We start from the raw sequence: 19,507 nt of genomic DNA on the forward strand, positions 1-19,507 counted from the left end.
TGTTCCAAGCATATAAGGAATGCATTTAAGCATGTACTCTAGTAATACACATATTATAAATACATATTTTAAAATGGAACTAAAATGAGCCAGGGTGCACCAAAATTAAAATATCAAATACACACATATAAATATACGGAATACTAACCTGGAATGAAAGAATATACATACTGTAGATACACTTAATTTCAAATTACAGTGTGCTTACATATAAAATTAGATTGTAATATAATAGCAGCTCTATGATCTCAACCAACATAGATCTACAAATAAACACAAAACATGCAAAACAAGAATAGCGCTTTTAGTGTAGTATTTTTGTACAGGTTGACAAGTATCCCATATCCAAAATGCTTGGGACCAGAAGTATTTTGGATATCGTATTTTTCCGTATTTTGGAATAACTGCATACCATAATGAGATATCATGGCGATGTTATCCAAGTCTAAGCACAGAATGCATTTATGTTTCATATACACCTTATACACACAGCCTGAAGGTCATTTAATACAATATTTTTAATAACTTTGTGTATTTAACAAAGTTTGTGTACATTGAGCCATCAAAAAACAAAGGTTTTACTATCTTACTCAAAAAATTCCATATTTCAGAATATTCCGTATTTTGGAATATTTGGATATGGGATACTCAACCTGTATTAGCTTAGAATTATTCCCAAAAACATTACGCATACTTTCAAATAGTTTTTTATAGCGGGATGGGTAGAATATGTCGACATGATAATGTCAACGTTGGCCATATCGACAATCATCATGTTGAAAACAGTAATGAAATGTTCATGTATATCGTCCCTGGTGGTCCAGTGGTGACTTACCTTCTGGCGGCTGCAACGGCATCTTCCAGGTCCCGGCAGTCATGTATAAAAGCAAGAAATGTACTCCAAGCGCTATTAATCGGGTCCCACAAATGTAAATCACAATTTTCATATAAAAAAAGGCAGTCATGTGACCATCACTTCTGGGTCAAACCTCCGAACCTCAGGCGTTCCTGTTAGTATTTCTTCCGCTATCCCTAACCCTCCCCCAAGAAACTGTCGACATTATGGATGCTGACCTTTTGACTACCTCCTCTTTATAGTTATCTGATCTCATTAAAAGAATTCCTCCTCTGTCTCCTAATGCATGCCGATTCCTGCAGTTTTAGCCCACCACCAAATACTCCACACATGTTCTAAATAGTGTAGGCTGTACCGGGGGAATGTGTTCCGCTGGGCAGCGGAGGTGTAGGTACACAGGAGATAATAGACAATGAGATGGCTCGCCCTGCGGAGGATGCATGAAGGGGCCCCCGGACCTCTTGGGAGCGAGTGGCCAATCCCTTCCAGCTAAAGTACAAATACCCCTGGCATAGGTGGAGGCAGAAGAGTTTAGTACAAAGGAGGCACAGGAGGGCTAAGCAGGACAGTGGTATGAGAGCCAGACATAAAAGGGGCAGGACAGCCTGTAATGACAGAAGTAGGACAGCTAGGGAGAGTAGGAGAGCTGGGCATACCATCCGCACAGGAGAGTGCTGCTACAGGAGTGTGCATGCAATAGCCCCAGAGAGTCAGTCTGGCTTTACTCTGCCAACCTCTCCCCAGCACACCGCAAAGATCACTGGGGATGACTGCAGTAAGGAGAACACACAGATCCCAGAGTTGCCGATGCTGCTGGAAATGCTGCTCTGTGATCTATATAGGGGAGTGTCCCCTGTTTGGACAGTTTAAGCTTAAACCAGTGACTTTTCCCATTTTCGGACCTACCTCATCAGGTGGGTCACTAACATTCCTAAGGTTCAAGTCCAGAGCACAGGACACTCCCAACCGCCCCAAGGCATCACACAAGTAAGCGGTAGCAAGTGTTAATAAGTAGCAGCTCAGTACTAAAAGTGTTACACAGCTGAGAAGTGGTAACTTTTGTGTCATGTATGCGGATGTCACTCTTTAATTTGTCATGGTATAAAAATGTTTTGAAACCATTGAACTACAGCATATAGAACTGCTCTAAATCAGGGGGTTTCGACTCCAATCCTCAATACTCCCGATAGGTCACTCTTTATCCCACTTGTTTAAACAGACAGAAACCCTAAAAACATAACTGGTTGGAGTTACCCGAGAAATTGTAAAGCCCTGCTCTAAATTCTAGCGCACTAAGCTTCTGCTGGGGGACCACTGACTCCAGCAATAATGGATGACAGCACTACGGTCCAAAGGCTGGCATCCATCAGACTAACTGTCCAAATACATAGAGCAAAGGACTACCTTTGTTGAGGCTGCCACAGCTCAGCCATTAAAGGAGCACTAAACGGATATGTCATTTGGTCAATTGATGTCTCATCCCATTTTAAATTAATTTGCTCTGAAATAATAATCTAAAAAAAAAAAAACCTGTGCAAAACGCTTGTTTTTAAACGTAGAAACCATCTTCCCTAGAATTTTCATATCTACCTGAGAGCCAAAACACCTTACTAGTATGTGCAACAAATCTAACATGACCCATAGATGCACAAAAATACAAAGTAGGGATGGACCATATTGAATTTCTAGTAGCTTGTCATTCCAGAGCCTGTACAGACTCTCAAGAACGCCCCTGAATTAAGAATGAAGGCTCTGCCCTGTTCACGAGATCATGCAAGGAAGGCTGAGCACACACTGCAAAGATTTCTTTGCTAATCCGCCATCAGTCCAGACATCACAGCTGGGCGGGCATTTACATTTGTCCACTAGCTGTGATGTGAGTGAAGTCCCTACACCCCGAGTACGGGTAGTCAGCGAGTCGCATGTACACATAGCCAAACAGCAATGTGTAGCCGGGCCAACATGATATGTCTGTGAATGACGTTGTTCACATAAATATCGGGTATACATACCCACCAATCTGTTCAATAAAATGGACAATATATCAAACAGTGTGCACCCAGTTTAAGGGATAATAATCACAGCTATAATCAAAAGACAGAGCCCAAAACTGGAAATGATGACCAATGTGAAAACCTGAGGAGGCATTATAGTGACATTATCAGATTGGAATATGCAACATGTATTTTTGACATCCATGAATATGATACACTAATTATGTTCCCATACCTCCCAACATGACCCTCTCCAGGAGGGACAGAATGCTCTGCTCCTGGACTTCCCTCTTAATGGATGATTGCCATCACCTGTGGTGAAACACCTTTCTTATCCATCACCCTGTTCAGCACAGGTGCCGGCAATCATAAATTAAGAGAAAAGTCCAGAAGCAGAGCAGTTTGTCCCTCCTGGAGAGGGTCATGTTGGGAGGTATGCGTTCCATACCACAAATAACAGATATTAATGATTCAAACATGAACCTATCCACCAAAACATAACTAGAGGTTCAAAATCAAGGATCCATTTAATTTTTGGATCAAAAGTAAATTTGAATAGAAGCCTGAATCCTTGTGATCTACTGGCACTGGGATGAACACAACCAAGGTAACATGTGAATGGCTTCTCTCAGGTCCTTACACTTTACCCAGTCCACATAAATTCTGGTAATGAAAAAAAAAATATGCTGGTGGTATGCTCAGAAAAGTGGAGATACGGGGGGCGTGGTCTGGCTGCTGATGGAAGCAGTCGCATACAGAGTGAGCTCCTGAGACCCGGGGCTTCTCTCTTTTTATAAGCCTGCTCTCCGGGCTCCTTTGTGCCTTCAACAGCTCCCCTGTTCCTCCTGCTCCCCCGTTTGTGCCGCGGAGTCGGGGAGTGGTTTTAACCGCTCCTGCGGATTGCGGCCTACGGGGATACCAAAAGCCGGGACCTTGATTTCTTCCCCAGCCCGGCGGCAGCTCCAGCATCGTCCGGATCGAGCCGCGAACTCCTCCAGGACCCCAGACTACTACATTGTCGCCTGCCGCGGCCGGGAGACATTCCTCGCTACCCGCTGCCTACCTTCACCGCTGCCTGTGAGCCCCAGCCATCGCGGAGTGGGACGGAGCTGAGAGACGCCCGGCGGCCGTCTCCACTGATCAGCTGCTCCCTGCTGTCTCTCCCCCGCTGGGCCCAGGAAGTGAGTACACACCTTGGATTTCTGGTTAGTGGGGCTCCAGCGGGGAGAGAGGGGTGATCAAGGGGCTGTGTACTGCACTGCAGTTTATATTGGTGGCATGATAGTAACCTCTCTGCTATCCACACACTGTTCCCAGCCCCAGTGCATTACCCACCCAGACCAGTTGGCTCCCTGCTGTTACCAGAGCCATAACAGAATTAATACTGCTGCTGTTCATAACAAGTGGGTCACGGAGCCTGGGGAGTGGTGTTGCGGCTGTATACTCTCTGGCGCACGGCGTCCAAGATCCACATCCAGATCAGTAGTTTAGTCTCATAACTATGCGTCTGCCTGCCTGATGCCGCCCTAAGACCACGTGGGGGCTCTTGCACGGCGACAGTCCGCATGTTCTTTGAATTGCCGAGGTTCTGTGAAAGTGTAATGCTGCACTAACTAATCTGAAGACCGGTCTCATGGTGAGAGGGATAAAGAAAAAGGAAAAAAAGGCCAAGACCAATGAAAGTGTAACTATATACTGCTTTATTTGAAGACCGATCTCATGGTGAGAGGGATAAAGAAAAAAAAGGCCAAGACCAAGCCGGACGCGATCCCATCCCCTGCGAACCGACATTCGTCGGACCTACGTCAGTTCTTAACTACTCCAACCTCAATTCCCGCAACTTCCTCTACTGTCCCGACCTCTCCGAATCTACACGGCCCGGTGGTCGACATGACATCTCCTGAGACTCCGTTGCCTCCACAGGCCCTCTCTCTGTCTGCGGAGATAAGCGAGATATTGTCTCATGTAAAGACACTCCCCACGAAGCATGATTTCTCGGCCTTGGAGACTCGCTTGCTTTTTACCATCACTCAGGAAGTGACAGCTCTCCGACAAGATATGTCCCAAGTTGCGACCCGTGTCGATGTCCTGGAACGCCACGAATCGTCTAATGTGGATTCTCTGACTAAATTTCGGGAGGTGCTATCTCATCAACGGGGCGATATCTCATTTCTAAAATCACGTATTGAGGATATGGATAATCGCGGCCGGCGAAATAATATTAGAGTCAGGGGCCTACCTGAGAGTGTTCAACAGGCTGACCTGACAGCGGCCTTAACTACGATATTTGGAGAACTTATTGACCTGGATCCGAACAAGGACATCATATTTGATAGAGCTCACCGAGCCCTCCGTCCCCGCGGCTTACCATCTGACAGACCACGAGACGTGATTTGCAGGCTCCATTATTATGTCCAAAAAGAGGAAATAATGAGGTCGGCCCATCAGCTGGATAGCATTGACTTTCAAGGGGACAAGATCCAGATATTTCCTGATCTTGCCTGGTCGACCTTACAACAACGTCGAGCCTTGAAGCCTCTTACAGACTCTCTCAGGAAACTCGAGCTGAAATATAGATGGGGCTTCCCTTTCTCCCTCCAGGTCTCTCATGGTGGCAAAGTCGCAAGTCTCTCCAGACCTTCGGACTTACAGGCCTTCTTCACGATCTTGGGAATTCCTCTGGTACTGTTACCAGATTGGGACGCCTTTCACCACCTCCCGGTCCTATTTGTTGTGCTCCCTCCAGACGACGCGTGGCAGCAAGTACGTTCCCCGCGGACGCGGGGAACCACTCATGGTTCACGTTCTTCAGAACCTCCCTGAATGAGACGTCTCGTCCCGAGCGGACGTGAATTTTCTTGCTACCCATGTTATGCACTGAGTTCTTTCTCTTAAATTGTGCTATGTGTTGCTCACACGTGAGATTGGTTCTTGTAACTTTATACAAGTTTACAGTTGTTATGGTTTCATAGATAAGGGATGAGGTATCATCGATATGTTATTTAGGAATTTTTTCTTTGTCTTTTTTCTCTCATGCTGTATTTATTGTGTGGGTGACGATACTCATATACACAATTGATTAGCCTACATGAAACCAGGTTTGATAGCTTACAGATTATATGTACACTTTTATATAAGATTTCATATTTTTATTTTTTGTTTCATCTGTGCCTTTGTGCACACCTCGGTAATGCCATATACTTGTTTAGATTCTATCTTGTGGATGGTCGCTGTCCTGGGCACCCCGTAGGACCCCCACTATGCTGCATCCCCTGTTTCTTTGGACTGGGAGTCGGCAGGATTCCGCTCCTGTCCTTTTTGCAGCAGTCCTTTTTGTAGTACAGGTTGAGTCTCCCTTATCCAAAATGCTTGGGACCAGAGGTACTTTGGATATGGGATTTTTCCGTATTTTGGAATAATTGCATACCATAATGAGAAATCATTGTGATGGGACCCAAGTCTAAGCACAGAATGCATTTATGTTTCATATACACCTTATACACACAGCCTGAAGGTAATTTTAGCCAATATTTTTTATAACTTTGTGCATTAAGCAAAGTGTGTCTACATTCACACAATTCATTTATGTTTCATATACACCTTATACACACAGCCTGAAGGTCATTTAATACAATATTTTTAATAACTTTGTGTATTAAACAAAGTTTGTGTACATTGAGACATCAAAAAACAAAGGTTTCACTATCTCACTCTCACTCAAAAAAGTCCGTATTTCGGAATATTCCGTATTTCGGAATATATGGATATGGGATACTCAACCTGTATTATCATTTCTCTTTAATATCAAAGTACTTTACGGCGTGGTTTTCCACGCTGCATCTTTTTTTCTTCTTTTCTCTACTTTCTCTTTTTTTCTATTTCCTTCCCTTGCTGCTCTTCCTTCCCCTCCCCCAGTGTCTGACGTAGGGAAGACTATTGTGAAGCACTTAGGCCCGCCTGACAATGGGGGTGACTGATCTACATGTAACTACCCTTAACGTCAAAGGGTTAAATGTTCCTGAGAAAAGGTCTAAACTTCTTAAATGGCTTAGGGATGAGAAAGTTGACGTTGCTTTTATTCAGGAAACACATTTCAAGATGGGACACGTGCAGTCCCTAAAATGTCACTATTATCCTCATGTTTTCCTGTCTAATAATTCTGCTGGTAAGACATTGGGCGTGGCTATATTACTGGCTCGCCACCTGCCTGTCCTTGATGTTTCCTCCCATAGAATAGCTGAGGGTAGGGGGTTGCTGGTGAAATGCGACATACACGGTCAGCGGTTTTCTTTCTTGAACATATACGCTCCCAACGCTAAACAAACTTCCTTTTTGTCCTCAGTTCTAGATATTGCGGAACCTCTCCTGGAGGGGGTGGTGGTGATGGGAGGTGACCTAAATTGGACCCTAGATCCCAGCTAGGACAATTCTAAAAAGATCTCCTGCAGGCCGGAGAGGGAGCATAGGGGAATGAGGCGCGCCCTGCTCGGCCACCAGCTGATTGACACATGGAGACTGACACATCCTACTGAGATAGATTACTCCTTTTTCTCACACCCACATCAGACATATTCCAGAATTGATTACTTGTTTCTGGGCCACCGGCACTTACACCTCCTTTCTGATGCCTCTATAGGACAGATTGTGTGGTCAGATCATGCCCCAGTTGACCTCACTTTACGCTTGCCTCCCAGTGCACATCGCCAATGGTCCTGGCGTTTTAACGACACTTTTTTGCAGGACGCAGACTGTCGGTCTCGAATTGACGAAGCTTTAGATTCTTATATCTGTACCAATGACTTAGATGACATTTCTAAAGTCTCAGTTTGGGAAGCACACAAATGTGTCATTAGGGGGGTTTGTGTCCAGGTGGGATCCTTCCGCAAAAAGCAGAGGGAGAAACTTCGAGGTGATTTATTGTCTAAAATACAATCTCTCGAGCTTCTACACAAGAAATCCCAAACCCCACAGCATTATGCTGATCTCGAAGCTGCTAGGGCAGATCTGAATAAGTTACTCTCTGATAGAGATAACACCTCTAAAGTGCTCAACATGATTCACTATGCAGGCCAGCTTTCATCCCCATCAGTCATATTGTCGGTAACACCTGTCTTCACAGAATCCTATCTCTTTATACTTCCCCGTCTGCCAAAATTAGGATTAATGGCTCCCTTTCCGATTCCTTTCCTATTTCCAATGGCACGCGACAGGGCTGCCCACTATCTCCATTGCTCTTTGTTCTTTGCATGGAAACATTAGCTCGAAGCATTAGGGCTAACCCGAATATCTCGGGCTTGCTGGTGAAGGGGACTGAATACAAACTGGCTTTATACGCCGATGACTTACTTGCTATAATCTCAAAACCGGTCACTTCTTTGCCGAACTTGATGGTAGAATTTGAGAAGTTTGGAGCCCTCTCTAACTTCAAAATAAATTATTCCAAATCTATTGCCATGAATTTAACTACTCCTCCTGATATAGTAGAGGGTCTGAAACATGCCTTCCCCTTTACCTGGCACGACCACAAATTAAAATACTTGGGGGTGTTACTGACCAACGATTTATCTAAATTATTCTCCCTAAATTTTAACCCCTTACTGGCCAGGCTGCGCCTAGACTTCCAGAAATGGAAGAAACTAAGACTGTCTTGGTTCGGCAGGATTAACGTTGTCAAAATGAACGCCCTCCCTAGGATACTATTCTTTCTCCAGACCCTTCCGATACACATCCCCCTATTTTGGCTCCGAGACGTCCAGAATCTTATTCGCGCGTTTGTTTGGGGACGTAAGACACCCAGGTTTAAACACAACATTTTATTTAGGAGAAAACATCAAGGGGGGCAACAACTCCCACATATTGAAATAGCACCTTGGCTTCCTACCCTTCCGAAGGTTACACACTCCACGGTCTCCCCCACACTTAAATTATGGGCCACACTGAGATCCCAGAACCATATATCCTCCAAATGGTCCCCCCTAACCTCCCTTCTCCATAACTCTGAATTTGCTCCAGGTCTTCACGGGACAGCTTTTGCTCCATGGGCGGAAGCCGGGATTTTTAGAGTCGGTCAGCTGGTGAGCTCGGGTAGGGTGCGCTCCTTTTCAGATGTTCAGTCTTCTTGGAACCTTCATAGTGCTGAGTTTTGGAGGTTCCGGCAGGTTCATCATTTCATATCATCTTCTAAGAACCTCCCTGACATAACTAGGGATCTCACTGGGTTTGAAAGACTATGCACTTCTCCTAGTTCTCCCACACATACTATCTCGCAAATCTATGCGCTTATCATGGAAAACTTTTTCCTGCAACCTCCTACCTTCATGGCTTCCTGGGAGAGAGAACTGGCAGGGCTACGCACGCAGATTAACTGGGATTCCGTATTCAACAACGCCCAGGCGAGTTCTCTATGCCTATCGACATTAGAGACCCTCTATAAACTTATATATAGGTGGTATAGGACTCCTCTTGTTCTCAATAAAATGTTTCCCTCTCTCTCGAATCTGTGTTGGAGATGTAAAAATGCCCCAGGGAGTTTTATACACATTTGGTGGGACTGCCCTCTTATAACTCAATTTTGGTCAGAGATATTCAAGTGTTCCGAACAGATAGTGGGAGATGAGATCCCGAAAGACCCGGGTTTTTGGCTCCTCAATCACACCTCCGCACAAACACACTCCTACAAACACTCCCTGTTGAGACATCTTAGCAACGCAGCAAAAGCGGTTGTTCCAATTCTTTGGAGATCCATCTCACCACCCTCGATTAAATTATGGTTCACAAAGATCGATTACTTTTTAGATATGGAAGACCTTGTCTCCTTCTCATCTGGGAAAACCGTTAACTTTACAGCTATCTGGTTTCCGTGGTACGATTTTAAGGACTCACCTTTGTATCGATCCTACATGGTGACATAACCCCCCTCATATTCATAGTCATACTTATATTCAAATTCATATTCCGATTATGATATCTTTCTAATATGTCTCAGACCCTTAATTGAGGGAGAACCCCCCTCCGTCCCCCAAACAACCCGTCCTTACTGCGCAGACACTCACCCCCGACTCTACCTGTTCTAAATTTCCCCCTCTTTTCTTTCTTTCTTTCTTCTCTCTTTTTCTCCTCTTTCCCATTTTTCTATGCTGTTTTGTTAAAATGTTCCTCATTTATAAGTTCGGATGTTGTAAGCGCAGCAGACAAGTTATTTTCATACTTTGGGCGCTCTATGTGTAGTGTGCTGATATGCAATGTTTTTTGTCCCCCCCCTTCTTTTTTGGAAAAGTATTGCTGTAATGTTTTGTCTGCTGCTTTAATTAATAAAAAACAGTTTACACAAAAAGAAAAGAAAAGTGGAGATACTGTATAATGCCCAGCAATATTATCCCACCACAGAGATCTGCTAATGTTTTTTTTTAGTTTTTTTTTTTTTTAACTGCGCTTCAGTATGTGTACTGTACAAGGAGCAAATGCAATACTGCACTGCAGTCTGTACGTCCCCCACAGTTGCATAGAATGCAACAGACCACACACTAGCAATAAAAACTCCCATACTGCAGAGTGAGGGAAGCTCAAATAGTAACAATCACAGACATGGTATCGAGTGGAATAAAGTAGATTTCCAATAAAAAAAAAAAAAAAACTACAGAAGCTGAAGAGAAGGGATGTAGTTATGTGATCGGCGATCAGGAGATTGCTGGTCACAATACCGACCCCTACATCCCGCCCGCTAAAAATGCCGACTAGCAGAGGCTATTCCCCGAGTGGGAAAAGAACCCGTGGCGAGCCGCCGGGTAAGCCATACCCAACCTGAACAGAGAATGTACAACAAAAAACTACATGAGTTCTTACTACATGGGTTCTTACTACAACCCCCCCCCCCCCAAAAAAAAAAATCATCATTTCAATTTGTAAGAATGCTAATAACTGCAGCAACCCATTCACGTATGACTGGATTACAGCAAACTATAAACACGGTCATAGAAAATACTACTCCTGTAAGGATCTTTGACAACGAAAACAAGTCCTGTCAATCAGAAATTGCAAATAACGCTCTGACAGTTCTGCTATACGTCATCAGCTTAGCCTGGACAAAATGTCTTGCACTTGCAATACCTGCTGTGCACATTTGTAGCAAGGCACTGATGGGGATGACTGAGGATAAGTGAGAGAGCAGGAGTAGATGGATAGTTGGGTTCTCACATTTGGATTGTGGGAGGAAACAGGTGCAAGCACGGGGAGAACATACAAACTCCACATAGTTAGGGCCATGGTGGGAATTGAACCCATGACCTCAGTGCTGTGAGGCAGTAATGCTAACCATTACACCGTCCATGCTGACAAGCTATATTTGAACTTTTACAGGGAAGAAATGTGAACAAAAGACCATAGTAAAATCACGATATACAAAGATGTGTAATCATAACAAAATGGTTTTGATTTCAACAAGGAATTATAGAGTTAAACATTTGAATACAGTGCTGTTCAAGCTCCTTATAGGGCACGCCATATATGTGTGGAGAAACATGACCAGAGGGCCACATCATACAGAAAAGACTAAACATTATCAAAAGGCAAAGACCTCATAACTGACCATATTTACAATATAGAGTTAAAGCATATGAGCTTAAGATGTGGATTTAAAAAAAAATGCTGCAAACTGCTACAAGCTGGGGCTTTAACGGCCAGTCAGACTTACAGAAAAATGCAAAACCCCAAATATTTTAAGAAACGGACACAGATATTAGTCATCTTTGCACTTACTACCTACGAAAATCTTTCTGCAGCAGCTATTGGCTTTTTCTCAATTTATCTGCTTGTCTTAAGTTTGACTCAATTCACCACACCTGTCCAAATGAGAGACAGTCCTATCCTTCATCAGCAGTTACTCTCATATCCTGTCCCAGAAGACAAGTAAAACACGATACAAAAACAGAAGAAAAAGGGGGAGGAAGCTATATCAAAACAGACTTTGCACAAAATATGCATTTTTTTGCTGTTACACCATTCTATTTATCTGTAAATATCATTAGGAATGTACATTATGTATATTTCTAGGCAAAGCAATACTTGATTTTACATGGACAGCATTAATAAAACTGGACATATCTAATGTTTTATTAAAAAAATGGAGTGTCCAGTCAGTTTAAAAAGTAAAACATTTTATAGACGGCAGTGGATTAGTCCAAAGGCAGATAGCAGGATACCTCAAACCGCATAGGACTGCAGTAAGAATATCAGAACGCAGAGTTGGGATAGTGCTCATTACAGAGTGGGATACCATACTGAAACCACATTAGGGCTCAACAGTACAGCCAAAATACCACCTGGAAACATGCTCCTGTCAACTTGCTAACAATTAAAATGGCGTCAAGTTCTGATTGTAGATGACGGATAAGACATTCAAAGAGTCAACATGATGTCATCGTTGTAAATGTCGATACAGGTTGAGTATCCCTTATCCAAAATGCTTGGGACCAGAGGTATTTTGGATATCGGATTTTTCCGTACTTTGGAATAATTGCATACCATAATGAGATATCATGGTGATGGGACCTAAATCTAAGCACAGAATGCATTTATGTTACATGTACACCTTATACACACAGCCTGAAGGTCATTTTAGCCAATATTTTTTATAACTTTGTGCATTAAATAAAGTGTGTGTACATTCACACAATTCATTTATGTTTCATATACACCTTCTACACACAGCCTGAAGGTCATTAAATACAATATTTTTTAATAACTTTGTGTGTTAAACAAAGTTTGTGTACATTGAGCCATCAAAAAACAAAGGTTTCACTATCTCACTCTCACTCAAAAAGTCCGTATTTCGGAATATTCCGTATTTCGGAATATTTGGATATGGGATACTCAACCTGTATATGGAATGAGGATAAGGCAGAAATTAGGATTCCGGTTCGAGTTAGTTTTAACCTAAAAAACTACTTTGTAACTGTCGACATTTTGAACATGTTAACAGGGTTAATATGTTGACATTACGGTGTCAACACATAAAATCTAAGCCGCTGGGAAAAAAACCTCATCACTCTCTATGAATTTTTATGCCCTTCTTGTACTGCACTGTGCTCAATATGGACCATCACTTTCAAAAACTGTGAAATACTTCATAAAAGTTAAAGCTCCACCTCACACTTTATTGGAAGCATCAGATACCACTGCCAGAAGGGAGTGGGACAGATGTGCATAATAACCTATAAACGAGACACTCAGCATGGAAGAGAGAGTCTAGAAACACACCTCCCAGAAAGACAGAATGACTGACAACGTCTCCAGCTGATGAGACAACGAGCATGTTATCTAGTGGGAAGGAATACTGGGGCAGATGTATTAAGCCTGGAGAAGTGATAAATATACGTTATGGTAAGAACTTACCGTTGATAACGTGATTTCTCTTATGTCCACAGGTATTCACAGGATAACATTGGGATATTGTCGAGCGACAGCGAAAATGGCATTAACACGGTCACAAGCTTTCTGGCCTCCCAGGATGCATCGGGGCCTCCACTATATAGTCCCGCCCACTGACTCAGTAAGATCAGTTCTTTCCACAGCGATTTTAGGCAGGAACATCAGGCAGAGACCTGTTTAGGCGATAAGAACACACATGCACACCCTTCCATACAAGAAGGAAGAGGTTTTAGTGATTGTCTAGATCCTCAAATCAGGTGCGTCAGGGTGGGATCCCTGTGGATACCTGTGGACATAAGAGAAATCACGTTATCAACGGTAAGTTCTTACCATAACGTATATTTCTCTGGCTGGGTCCACAGGATTATCCACAGGATAACATTGGGATTCCCAAAGCCATTTTAGTGGTGGGGGCGCTCCTGATTGCACAGGAGGACCTTTCGCCCGAAGTCTGCGTCATGAGAGGCAAAAGTATCCAAGGCATAATGTCTGATGAATGTGTTTATGGAAGACCATGTGGCTGCCCTACATATCTGTTCTGCTGAAGCACCCTGTTGTGCTGCCCAAGAAGGACCTACCTTACGTGTAGATTGTGCAGAGACATTAGCCGGAATAGGGAGATCTGCATGAGAATAAGCTTCTAATATTACCATTCGGAGCCATCTCGCCAGCGTCTGTTTACTAGCAGGCCATCCTCTTCTATGGAATCCGTAGAGGATGAAGAGAGAATCTGTTTTTCTGATGGCACTAGTACGATCTATGTAGATTCTTAAAGCCCGGACTACGTCCAGTGACGCTTCTCCTGCAGGTGGTCCCGATACCTGAAAAGCTGGGACTACAATCTCTTCATTCAGGTGAAACTTTGATACCACCTTCGGACGATAGCTAGATCTCGTTCTGAGAACTGCTCTGTCTGTAAAAAAAACTTAGGAAAGGAGACTTGCGTGATAATGCTCCTAAATCTGACACTCTTCTGGCTGACGCCATTGCCAGTAAAAAAAGAACTTTAAACGTTAACCACTTAAGATCTGCTCTCTCAAGTGGTTCAAACAGAGGACCCTGGAGAAATTTAAGAACTAAATTCAAATCCCAGGGAGCTGCAGGAGGAACAAATGGAGGTTGAATATGTACCACTCCTTGAAAAAACGTACGTACATCCTGTAAATCAGCAATCTTCTGCTGAAACCATACAGTTAACGCTGAAACTTGAACCCTCAAGGAAGCAACTTTCAACCCTTTATCCAATCCTGCCTGAAGGAAATACAAAATCCTAGCTACTTTAAAAGATCTCGGACTGAAATTTTTTCCAGTACACCAATGAATATAGGCTTGCCATATTCTATGATACACACGGGCTGAAGAAGGCTTTCTTGCTCTAAGCATAGTTTGGATTACTTGTTTCGAAAATCCTTTAGCCTCTAGGATAGAGGTTTCAACAGCCACGCCGTCAAAGATAGGCGATCCAGATGACTGTAACAAGGACCCTGCATTAGCAGATCTGGACGTTGAGGGAGCAGTATCGGTGCTTCACGGACATTCTCAACAGATCTGTGTACCAATGCCTTCTTGGCCAAGCTGGAGCTATTAGAATGATTGCTCCCTTTTGCCCGTTTTATCTTTCTCACTACTCTGGGTAACAGAGATATTGGAGGGAACAGATATGCCAGCTGAAACCTCCATTCTACTGACAGTGCGTCTACCAGGACCGCTCCTGGGTCACTTGTTCTTGATCCGTACCTCGGAACTTTGTTGTTTAGACGAGACGCCATAAGGTCTATCTCCGGTAGACCCCATCTGTTCACCAGTGTCTGAAACACTTCTGGGTGTAGTGCCCATTCGGTTTCCTGAATGGTGTGCCGACTGAGAAAATCCGCTTCCCAATTTAGTACACCCGGGACAATTACTGCTGACAATGCCGGAAGATGGAGTTCTGCCCATTTTAGAATGGGAGTTACTTCCTCCATCAGACTCTTGCTGTGAGTTCCTCCTTGATGATTTAGGTATGCTACTGCCGTCGCATTGTATGAGCGGATCTGGACTGGTCTTCCTTGTAGATTGTCCTTTGCCTGAACCAAGGCCAAATAAATGGCCCTTATTTCTAAAAGATTTATTGGCAGGCGACTTTCCCTTGCGGTCCACTTTCCTTGGAACCATAGGCTTCCGAGTACCGCCCCCCCCCCCAGCCCTGCAGGCTGGCATCTGTTGTTAGGACTTGCCACTCTTTTATCCAAATGGGTCTCCCCTTGTTTAAATGGTCTGTCTGTAGCCACCACGCTAGAGACCTTTTTACATTTACTGGAATCTTTATCATCTGCTTCTTTATCGTCTGATGATTTCCGTTCCATTTGGTCAGAATAAGGTGCTGCAACGGTCTGGAGTGGAATTGCGCATATTCCACCATGTCGAAGGTTGATACCATCAGACCCAACAGTTGCATTGCTGCATGGACTGACATTGTCTGGGCTTGCAACGCTTCCTGAGCCATGACTTGCACCTTGACTATGTTTTTCTCTGGCAAGAGAACTTCCTGTAGGTCTGAATCCAATATGGCCCCCAAATGAACCATCCGCTGTGACGGGTTCAGGGACGAGTTTTCCCAATTTATGAGCCACCCGTATCTCTGTAAACAAACTATCGTCTGTTGAAGATGGCTCAACAGTAAATCTTGCGACTGTGCTAAGATTAACAGGTCGTCGAGGTATGGGAATATTCGCGCAGACAAGCTGCCATAACCACCATGATCTTGGTAAACACCCTGAGTGCTGTAGCTAGCCCGAAAGGCAGAGCTTGGAACTGGAAATGTTCCTGGAGGATGGCAAACCTGACGTAACACTGATGAGACAGCGCTATAGGCACATGTAGGTAAGCATCCCGTACATCTAGAGATACCATGTAATCTCCCGGTTCCATAGCCAACATTATGGAGCGTAACGTCTCCATGTGGAACTTCGGGATCCATATGTATTTGTTCAACATTTTCAGATTTAGAATTGGTCGATATGACCCATTTGGCTTCTGGATTAGAAATAGATTGGAGTAAAACCAATGTCCCCTTTGTGATGGAGGCACTGGGACAATCACACCTGACTGCAGTAATTTTTGGACTGCTTCTTGCAGGGCATTGGCCTTCGACTCTATACGAGACGGGCTGGTGCAAAAAAATCTTTGAGGAGGCTGCCTCCTGAATGGGAACCCATACCCCTGAGATACTACCTTCTGCACCCAAGCATCTGCTGTTGACTGTTGCCATATGTGTGCAAAAAGAAGGAGTTGGTCCCCAACCCTGGAATCCTCCAGGTTTCTGTTCAGGTTTGGAAGCTGGCTTTTTGCTAGCTCACTGCTTCCTACCCCTGGATTTAAACTGTGGTTGCTTAGGCTCCTCTTTAGCTTTCGCTTTGCTTTGCCAACGAAATGAGCGAAATTTTAAACCCTTGGACTTAGGGTTATAAGCAGCCGGAAATCTGACCTTTTTCGATTCAGCCTCTGACTCTAGGATATCCGATAAAGGTTTTCCAAATAATATATTACCGACAAAAGGCAATGCTTCCAATTCTTTCTTGGACTCCGCATCTGCCTTCCAGGTCCGTAGCCAAACTGCTCTGCGAGCGACTACTGTCAAGGCTGAAGCTTTAGAAGCAACTGTGCCTACATCAATTGCGGCTTCTTCCAAATACTGGGCAGATTGTCTTAAACGGCAAAAACGATCCTCTTGCTCCCTAGTAGGAGAAGGGATGTCATTCTCAAGTTCCTCAATCCATTCGCCCATTGCCTTTGCTACCCAGGCCGAAGCCATAGCAGGTCTTACCACTGCTCCTACTAGAGAAAAAATATTTTTCAACAGGCTCTCTACCCTTCTGTCTGTGACATCATTCAATGAGGTAGATGACAGTGGTAAAGCAGATTTATGCACGAGTCGCAGAACATGTGCATCTACTTTTGGAGGAACTTCTCTTTTCGAACAATCCACAGCAGGAAATGGATAATAAGAATCCCATCTCTTAGGAATCTTATACTTCTTACTGGGCGCTGCCCAAGACTCATCCATCATTTCCGTCAGCTCATCTGACGCTGGGAATTCAGCTTTCACTGATTTTGTTCATTTAAATACAGGTGCATTAGCTTTTAAAACTGTCTTGGCTGGCTCTTCCAACGAGAGAACAGCCTTCACAGCATTAATAAGTTCAGCTACATCTTCTGAACTAAAGCTCTGCGACTGATCATCATCCGATGTATCATCTTGTGTAGTCTGCCACACAGACATATCTGTCTTAGTCTTACCTGCCCCTTGGTTGCTTGTAGAGGCTACTGGAACCAAACTATAGGAAGGGAGCTGCATGTATGGGTTCATAGTGTAACCTAACCCTTGAGGTGGTGCTACCGGAGCTAACCTGTCCGCTATTGAAGACAGAGTCTTTGCAAACATATTCCATGGTGGCTCTGTTGGTGGTTGAACCAACTCCTGTTTTTTACTACGCTGAAAAGCGAAACAGTTTGCACACAAACCCTCATAAGTGACCAATTGATTCAGATCAATTACCCCTGACTTACAAGATAAGCATGTTAGGGCTGTAGGAGTGCTTGATAAATTCTCCTCATCACTTTTGCCGCTCACAGACATGGTATTAATCTGTTATTGACTACACAATTTGTGACTGAAAATCACCCTATATGTCAGTATATAGAGGTGAGATCAATCTGACCACAGTGCACCTGATTTGAGGGTCAGAACAGGACTGACATTACACAGAAAAGTCAGCACACATACTAGCAGTCAGTCACATGTTAAAGCATTAGACATTGCCATATGAGAATACAACCTCCATAACAACTTATACATAAGTAGGAAAATTGTACTTCTGTTTTAAACTGGTTCTTTTTTCAACATAGCATGCAGAAAACACAGTAATATACAGGTCTCATATGCAATAGGTACTAAAAATTAACAATGCATACTAAGAAGTAGAGAGAATTTTTAGTACTGTATACCCTGCCTCCGTAGAGCGGGATACAGGGAGACTCACCACACTTCCATATCCAAGCAAATACGCTCGTAAGACACTTAGTGGATTCAGACGCTACTGGTGTACACTGCCGCTCTTGATAACTGATATCGGACAAGGACGCTCACCAACGGACACGGACGCTGAGTGACTTCCACGTGTATGCAGACGCTAAGGCTTGCGACTCGGTCTGGGTGGGTTTATCTCCAGTGTACACAACCGCAGCGTCTAAGCTGCGACCGAGTACCCTCGTGGTAGCGTCTGAGCCGGAAGCGAGGTCATTTAGTTCATGAAACGAGAAACACGCGGGAACTGGCCATGAACTCGGAGGAGGGACGGCCAGGAGAGCGTCTGAATCCCCCTGTTGACTTAAACTCCCAGGATCGCGGCCTTTACCTAGTCCTGGCGCCTATGATCCCCGGAGCGTAGCGCTGTCGCACTCTAGATGTTCGGCGCATCAACACACTGTTTGTAGTCTCCACCAAAATCAGTGTAGCTGTGTCCTGACCCCTCTAGTAAGAGGAAGTCCATAGACTCACCGTCTCCCCATGCTCCGGCCACAGCCTGGTTGCGTCTGCTGGACCTGCTAGAACATCCGACACAGACGCCCGTCGAGACAGCACTGATACCCGAAGGTAAGCGTTGTTGCGACCCGGTGGGGAGTTGTTGGAGCGACTCTTTCTAGAATGCGTTTAAGATGCTGTTAAGATAAGTCGCTCAAAAAACAATATAGTAAGTCTATAAAAATAAAATAAAAGCTTGAGGCTGCTCTCACAGCAGCCCTGTGACCATGCGGCTTCCTGCCGCACCAAGCAAAAAACTGATCTGACTGAGTCAGTGGGCGGGACTATATAGTGGAGGCCCCAATGCATCCTGGGAGGCCAGAAAGCTCGTGACCGTGTTGGTGCCATTTTCGCTGTCGCTCGACAATATCCCAATGTTATCCTGTGGACCCAGCCAGAGAAAGCAGTGATAAGTGCAAGGTGATAACGCAGCAGCCAATCAGCTCCTGTCAATTTACATATTGGAGCTTATTGGCTGGTGCGTTATCACCTTCCACTTATCACTGCTTTATCACTACTCCAGGCTTAATACATCTGCCCCAATGTTTGTTGGAATCTCAGAGCTGGACATACTATACCTGTTATCATTACGATAATTTCTTATTTTCCAGACAAACATTTTAATACACAATATGATTATTCTGACCATGTACTTTTAAGTAAATTAAC

The 19,507-nt window shown here is 44.1% G+C and overlaps 1 protein-coding gene across 1 annotated transcript in view; it reads right to left on the reverse strand.

Moving 5' to 3' along the window:
- The window catches only part of HBS1L (HBS1 like translational GTPase), a 292,045-nt gene that overhangs the window by 48,893 nt on the left and 223,645 nt on the right, over positions 1-19,507 (reverse strand). The window lies entirely within an intron of this gene.

Source organism: Pseudophryne corroboree, chromosome 4, assembly GCF_028390025.1.
Source record: "Pseudophryne corroboree isolate aPseCor3 chromosome 4, aPseCor3.hap2, whole genome shotgun sequence".
Lineage (NCBI taxonomy): Eukaryota > Metazoa > Chordata > Amphibia > Anura > Myobatrachidae > Pseudophryne > Pseudophryne corroboree.